General features: G+C 49.8%; 1 protein-coding gene across 1 annotated transcript in view; it reads right to left on the bottom strand.

Moving 5' to 3' along the window:
• Nucleotides 1–4,013: 4,013 nt before the first annotated feature.
• SERTAD2 (SERTA domain containing 2) overlaps nucleotides 4,014–6,735 on the bottom strand; it is a 22,326-nt gene continuing 19,604 nt past the window's right edge. Inside the window, exon 3 of the mRNA XM_077766505.1 lies at nucleotides 4,014–6,735. This exon is cut by the window's right edge and continues 1,931 nt beyond it. The gene's annotated coding sequence lies outside the window, so the exon portion shown is untranslated.

Raw genomic sequence — 6,735 nt, 5'->3', positions numbered from 1 at the left:
GCCGGCCAGGGCGCAGGGGGGAGACATTTCCCCCGCTAGCCCCACCCCTCCCCCTTTCCTCTCCAGCCTCCCGGGCCTGTGCTCCTGCGGCCATTGCCTGTCACTGCTGAACAATAGGCCCTGCGAGCAGCTGGCAGCTCAGCCGCCCAGCCTGGTGGCGTGGGGGGAGGGAGGGAGGCCGCCGGCAGGCTGTGGGGCCGGGGTTCCCAGCTCCAGGGACAATGCCAGCGTGTGCGCCTCCTCGGTCAGGCACACGCGGCGCCTTCCCAGAAGCCCCGAAGGCCGGCACTGGTGCCCTGAGAGCGGCGGGCTCCTCCTACCAAGTGTTTCTGCGGAATCCGAGGCCTGGCTCCGGCGTCCAGGGATGCTGGCGGGGTCCCCAGGATTCTAACTTGCAGCCAGGGAGAGCCACGGGCCCCAGCATGTGGCGTGTGTGTAGTCCTGCCCCCTTCCTTTACCACTGAGCCCCCGAGACGGGGAGGGGCTGGTCCAAGATCACTGAGAGCCGGGATGAGAGAACGTGGGTGGCATTCGGCCCTGCAGAGAGCAGTCCTAACTCCTGGTTCGCTGCCGGCCTCACGGGGACATCTTCCCCTGTCCCTTGGGGCAGCGCCTCAGGGTGTGGGAGGGATCCACACCCTGTGAAGAAGAGAGGCGAAGGGGCTTGTTGGAGGTCAGGCAAGTGGAAGAGGTAAAGCGCAGGTTGGGATGGAGTCTCCTGATTCCCTCACCTCGCCCAGCCTCGGGGCATTGGCCTGCCCCTCATCCCCCATGACCTCAGGAGCGAGGGTGGGCCCTAGAAAAAGGTGCTAAAGGGATTGTAAGAGTCTGAGAGGCCCAACCCACAGTCCCAGCTCTGCCAGCTGTGTGGCCTTTGGGAAATTTCTTACCCTCTCTGAGCCTGGACTCCCTCCTCTGTAAAGCTGCGGTGGTAAGATAAACCTCAAAGGGCTGGGGCGAAGAGTCCATGAGATCACAGGCGGGCACTCACGGGTGTCTGGCACATGTGAACGCTCAGTAAGTGGTAACCCTGGAGACTGTTACTCAAGATTCAGTCAAAGATTCCTTTCCAAGAGGAGCAAGAAGGAAATTAAAAGCAAAGATGAAAGAGGCAATAGGCACTCTGGGACCCCGGATTGCCACACGAGCTCAGAGCGCAGTGCTCAGTAAACAAACAGCTGACCACCATGACGACAAGAATGGTGTTGGGAAACGGTGGTGTCCCCGCAGAACATGCCTTCAGCATTAAGATGCCCCAGCTTTGCCTCTCGGCTCAACCTGAAACACCACACTGAGTGGAGACGAGGGTTTTAGCCTTGTCCCCTGTTGTGCTAAGCCGCAGCTAACGTTTGTGGACTTCTTTTATTAATGTCCTAGAACTAAGTGCTTTACGTGTATGGACTCATTTAATCACCGCCACAGCATGAAATCAGCTCAATCATTACTCTCATCTTCTAGAGGAGAAAGCTGAGGCACAGAGACACTGGGGAGCTTGCCCAAGGTTACAGGCTACCGATGGTGGCGCCAGGATTCAAACTCGGGCAGTCTGGTTGCTGAGCCAAACTCTGAACCCCAACGCTGTAACCTGTGTCTTGCGTTAGACAATAATCACCTTCTCCCTCTGCGTCTCAGCTTTTGTATCTGTAACATGGGGACTTTTCCCCACAAGAGCCATGTCTCCGCCTTCTCCCAGGTTGTAAGCTCTGTGAAGATGTCCACTCTTGGGTGACTTTGCTGACTGTTCTGCCTTCTCTGGCCGTTGCAGCCCCACCCCCCAGCACTTGGTACCCTTGAGAGTCCTGCCCCCCACCCCTGCCCCCAAACCTATACTTTATCTGGTCTATGTAAGCCTTTGAGCACAGGAACAGTGTCCTGCCCCGCTATGGGGCCCCGGCTATGATCAGACACCGTCATAAGCATGACACGGTTTGCATAGACCAGGGTTTGGCAAACTTTTTCTGTTAAGGGCCAGATTAGATTTTGAGAGCCATATGGTATGGTCTCTGTGGCCTCGTATTAGGACAGCAGCCACAGACATACACAAATAAATAAATGTGGTTGATTTCCAACAAAACTTTACCTGAACAAGCAGGCAGTGGGCAGGATTTGGCCCAAGGGCCGTGGGTGGCTGACCTCTGGCCAAGATGAACATCACAAGGTCACAGAACAGCAGAAAGTAGTGGAGGGAAGAGACCGTACAGAGCTAACCTAAGACAGGGCAAGACTTGCTGAAAGCATTTACAGAGGTTTGCAGAGCCTTCTAGCAGAGGAAGAGGTTGGTTCTGACTCAGGGGATGCAGAGAAAGCTTCCTAGACAGGCACCTGAGCTCAGCCTTGGAATGACGGGGAGAATTTCTACAAGCAGAATAGGGACACAAGCAAGGGCACACGGTGTGCTGGGAATGGGGGCATCCAGAGGGTTGAGATGGGAGCGGGCCCGGGACCCAGACAAAGAAGACGGAGTTCTGGGCTTCTCCCACATGGGAGGGAAGAGAAGATCAGGCCTTTTCTCTTCTTTTAATTCAACAGGTATTTTGAGTGCCTACTGTGTGCACGGTGCGGCTGTGGGCATGAGGATAGACAATGTTTGTAATTGCCATTTTCACTGCGCTGCGAACGTTTTCGAAGATTTAGGAGCTACGGCTTTATCTTGCCCTCACAAGCACAGAGAGAGTGAATGATTTGCCAAAGTTCTATGTCTAATTAACAGCAGATGCTCGTATTCCAGAGACAAACCATTCCACCGAGCAACAGATTCTTATTTCTAGCTGCCTAATGAGTATCTCCACCGGAATGTCTGGAAAGAGCTCACCCTGCCTGTTCCTCTCCCCTGCATGAGTTTGCTAGGGCTGCCCTAACAAAGGACCACAAACCGAGAGGCTTAAACTGCAGAAATGTATTGTTGNTGCTCCGTGCCTGTCCCCTAGCTTCTCGTGCTTTGCTGGCAGGCTTTGGTGTTCCTTGTACGCCGATCTCCGCCTTCATCTTCACATGGTGTTCTCCCTGTGTGCTTGTCTGTGTCAAGATCTCCCCTTTTTATAAGGCCACTAGTCAAATTGGATTAGAGCCCACCCTAATAGCCTCATTTTAATTTGATTACCTCTGTGAAGACCCTATTTCCGAATTAAGGTCATGCTCTGAGGTACTGAGGGGTTAGGACTTCACATTTTTCTGGAGCACACAATTCAACCCGTATCACCTCACCAACACCAACCCCCCAAATATTCCACGGCTGGTTGAATGGAATCCTCGGTATACAGGCCCTTTGCATCTAGCTCGGTGCCCTCACTAGCTGGTATGGTGGCCCAGAATCGCCTGGACCAGGCAAGGCTGGAGCCCATGACTCGCATCAAAGGTGGCCCGAGGGGCTTGCACAGGATCTCCTCCATGAGCCTCTGGAAGATGAGGGAGGGCCAGACTGTGGAAGTTGGGGAGGGGAGGAAGGGGCGGCGCTGGAGGATGTGGAACCCATTCCCGAACCACTGGTGCTTTGTAATGTCAACTGTAGCATCAAGGGTGTTAGAGAAACCAATGCGGCGGCTACAGTAGATGGGAAGCTACATGGGAAGAAGAGGGCCAGGGTTTGGGGAAACCATGGCAGGGATGGAGAGGAGGTGGCAGGGGAGGAGGACCTTGGGGAACAGAACCCGAGAGGCCCCGAAGGGAAGTATCGGCGCCCCCGCGGGGAAACACGGGGAGCGTGAGATGGCAAAGATACTTAACTCCAAAGCTTGGGAGAGAGGCAGGAGCTGGAAATAACTTTTCAGAGTTCTGAGTGGATTGGGGTCCCCCTGGGAGAGAGAGCTGGGGGAGAGAAGTGAGAATAAGGAGGTGGAGAAGAGGCCTGGGGGAGAAGCAGGAGGGAACCAAGTCTGGTGTGAGAAGGTCAACGGCACCAACTCCCGCAGAGGGCGCAGACCGAGGGCGGGGGGGGGCTCTTCCTTATCAAAGCAAATTGTGAAGAACGGGCTGGTTGCGCTCCGGTCAGAAGGAAAACTGCGAATACGCCTCTCTCGTCTTTTAACTGTTTATTGTATAATATAAAACTACAAAAGTAAGACTGCTTATTTCCATGTACATTGAATCTGTCCAATCGTTTAGATTACAGCCCAAACCTACATGTGAATACAGCTATCTGGGTTCCGATGTGACGTCTGTAATATTGCATAGAAAAGGCACAGCTCTCAGGTCTGTGGGGGAAAGGTTACACCTCCATTTTGACAAAAGCTTTCCTCAAAAACCATGCACCAAACATGTCACTATGTACAGCTTTTCCAAAATCTTGTTTGTTTGCTTGTATGGACTGTACTTCTCTTGCAAATGTGTTATCCCCAAAAGACATCCAAAATTCTTATTGGCTCTGTCTGCAATAGCATTTGATCCTGGCTAATTTTTGAGAACCACTGAGACTCGTTCTTAGAAGCACTGAGAACAACTGTATACAAGCAGGACGCACACACCTCGCTGCCTTTGGCAGTTACAGGAAGTTAACTACTTGCAGCCAGAACAGGTTAAATACGCTCTTTTCAATATTCTCAGAAAATGTAGAAAGGTCCAATTTGTAACAGCAAGGTTTTGAAATTAAGACAATTCATATAGAGGGTTAACAATCACTGCACAGAGTCTTTTTTTTTTTTAACGTCTGTCATTTAAGAAGGCTGCCCTGCAGTATTCATAATTCATTGTTTACCACAAAGGTGGTTAATAAATTTAAGCTTTAAAAAGGATCTGTAAGGTGATACTTTGGCTCTCTGGAGCTTATTTATTCAGGAAATTTTCCTTGATTGACCTCAGGGCAGTTGGGATATTCCACGGGGATATGGCAATAAAAGCTCAATTGATAAAGACACTCGAGGCGTAGTGGAGGCTCCGGCCAGTTCTCACCCTTTGGTGTGAACGAGGGTGTCGGTGTGATTGCCCCTTCCGTCAGATAGAGGAAGTGTCGCTAAAAAAAAGTTTAAAAATCTCAACCCTTTGATGCTTGATTTTCTGAAAAAATTTGGAGGTATTGAAACATTCCTCATCCATACCTTTTTGCATATTTCAAACAGACCTAGATTAGAGGAGAAAACTGAATGTGGACTGAGCATACGATGACAAGACCCGGGGCTCTGGCTCGGACCCCCTCGGAATACAGACTGACATTCCTACAAGAGAATACATTCCTACCATACATTCTGCACATGTTACGATCCAGATGTTGTTAGAGCTCCACAGTAAAATAAATATATTTACACAGAAAAAAAAGGAATAAATAACTTATGAAAAAAATCACTTCAAATTCAAAGCTCTTATTATTCTGCTCTCATCTTGTCACTTCATTGCACATCACTGTCGATAATTTTCCTCTCCCAGCCCCACCCAGCACGTCCTTCCCGTAAAGGCACCTCAAACTGCCTGCCTGACTCGGAATGCCACGTGGTGTCCTTTAACAAGGGGGAAGGCGCCGCTGCCAGGTGGCACCTAGAAGCACATCCCCCACTCAAGACGGGGATGCTGAGGTCACCCCGGGGCCCGCACGCGCTTCCCCGCCAGGACATGGCTCTGTGAAAATAAGACAAAGATCACCTGAACACTTGACGGTTTTGTTCTTTTACGAACGGGCCGCTGATTTCCCGCGTCCTCCTCAGCGGACCTTGAACGTCAAGCATTCGTGGCCAGGGTGTCCAGAGTTAAAAAGCATTTGCCTGCTGCTGTTGGGGGTTTTCTGCTGTGATTTTGAAGCCCAGCCTCACACACATGAGAGAGTCAGAGAACCATGTTTGGGCAACACTTTGCTGTGCTTATTTGAACTGTTGCCCAACATATGGGATTTGTTTAAACACACGATTTGCTAATCCAACCAAAGTACAGTTGTTCTAAGTTACTGTAAATCAGTTTTTAACAATGGCAAATCAACCGCCTTCCCCTGTTATTGTTCGGAATAATCAACACTATTGTGTCTGTATACGTATGTGTATGTGTGCGGCATGTGGCGAGCTCGCCGGGTCCTCCGGTTATCGAAAGCATGGCGTCTGGGCTGACTTGTTCTCCACAGGAAAAGGAAGCTCTTAAACCGGACAGGCACAGTGACACCGGAAGCATCTACAACAACCCTCACCTGACCGCTACGGTCCCCGGTCCTATCAAAGGAGATGACGCGGCTGCAGCAGTAAGGGGTATCCAGGTAGAGGTTGCTCATAGGAGAGCAAGTGCAATTTGATCTGTTTCTCACCGCTCTACTGAGTTGACAATTAGCCTTTAAAAACACATTCAAGTGGGGGAAAAGCAAATTCGAATACAGGAAAATTTAATCCTATCATACACAAATCCTTTGCTTAGATGAGCAGTTCCTTCATCACAAATGTATTTGCTTCGCCATGTGCATTATAAAAATAAAACTATCTATGGCTTGTTTAAAGTGCCATTTTATAAAGCTGTCTTTTTTAATTGGCCAGAAGGACTCAATTTTATCCATGGCAAGAAGTGAGCAGAATTGGTGGCTGAATATTGACAAATGACCAACAACAAAGACAACAACAATAACACAAATCCCATAATTTAAAAACTCTTAAATAAATATAAAAGTTATTCCTAAAGAAGCCATCTGCATTTCAGCAATATAGGTTGTAACCAGCTAAAGTACCATTGGAAGAAAGAAAAAAACTGAAACGAAAAGGCCATCAACAGTTTCGGCAACAAGCATGATACACTGCAAATGTCTTAAAAATTAAATGTACACCACTAGGGATAAAG

The sequence above is a fragment of the Crocuta crocuta genome, unplaced genomic scaffold (assembly GCF_008692635.1).
Source record: "Crocuta crocuta isolate KB4526 unplaced genomic scaffold, BGI_CrCroc_1.0 scaffold113, whole genome shotgun sequence".
Classification (NCBI taxonomy): Eukaryota; Metazoa; Chordata; class Mammalia; order Carnivora; family Hyaenidae; genus Crocuta; species Crocuta crocuta.
Note: the sequence above shows the minus strand (reverse complement) of the source record. Positions and strands in the feature narration are given on the sequence as shown.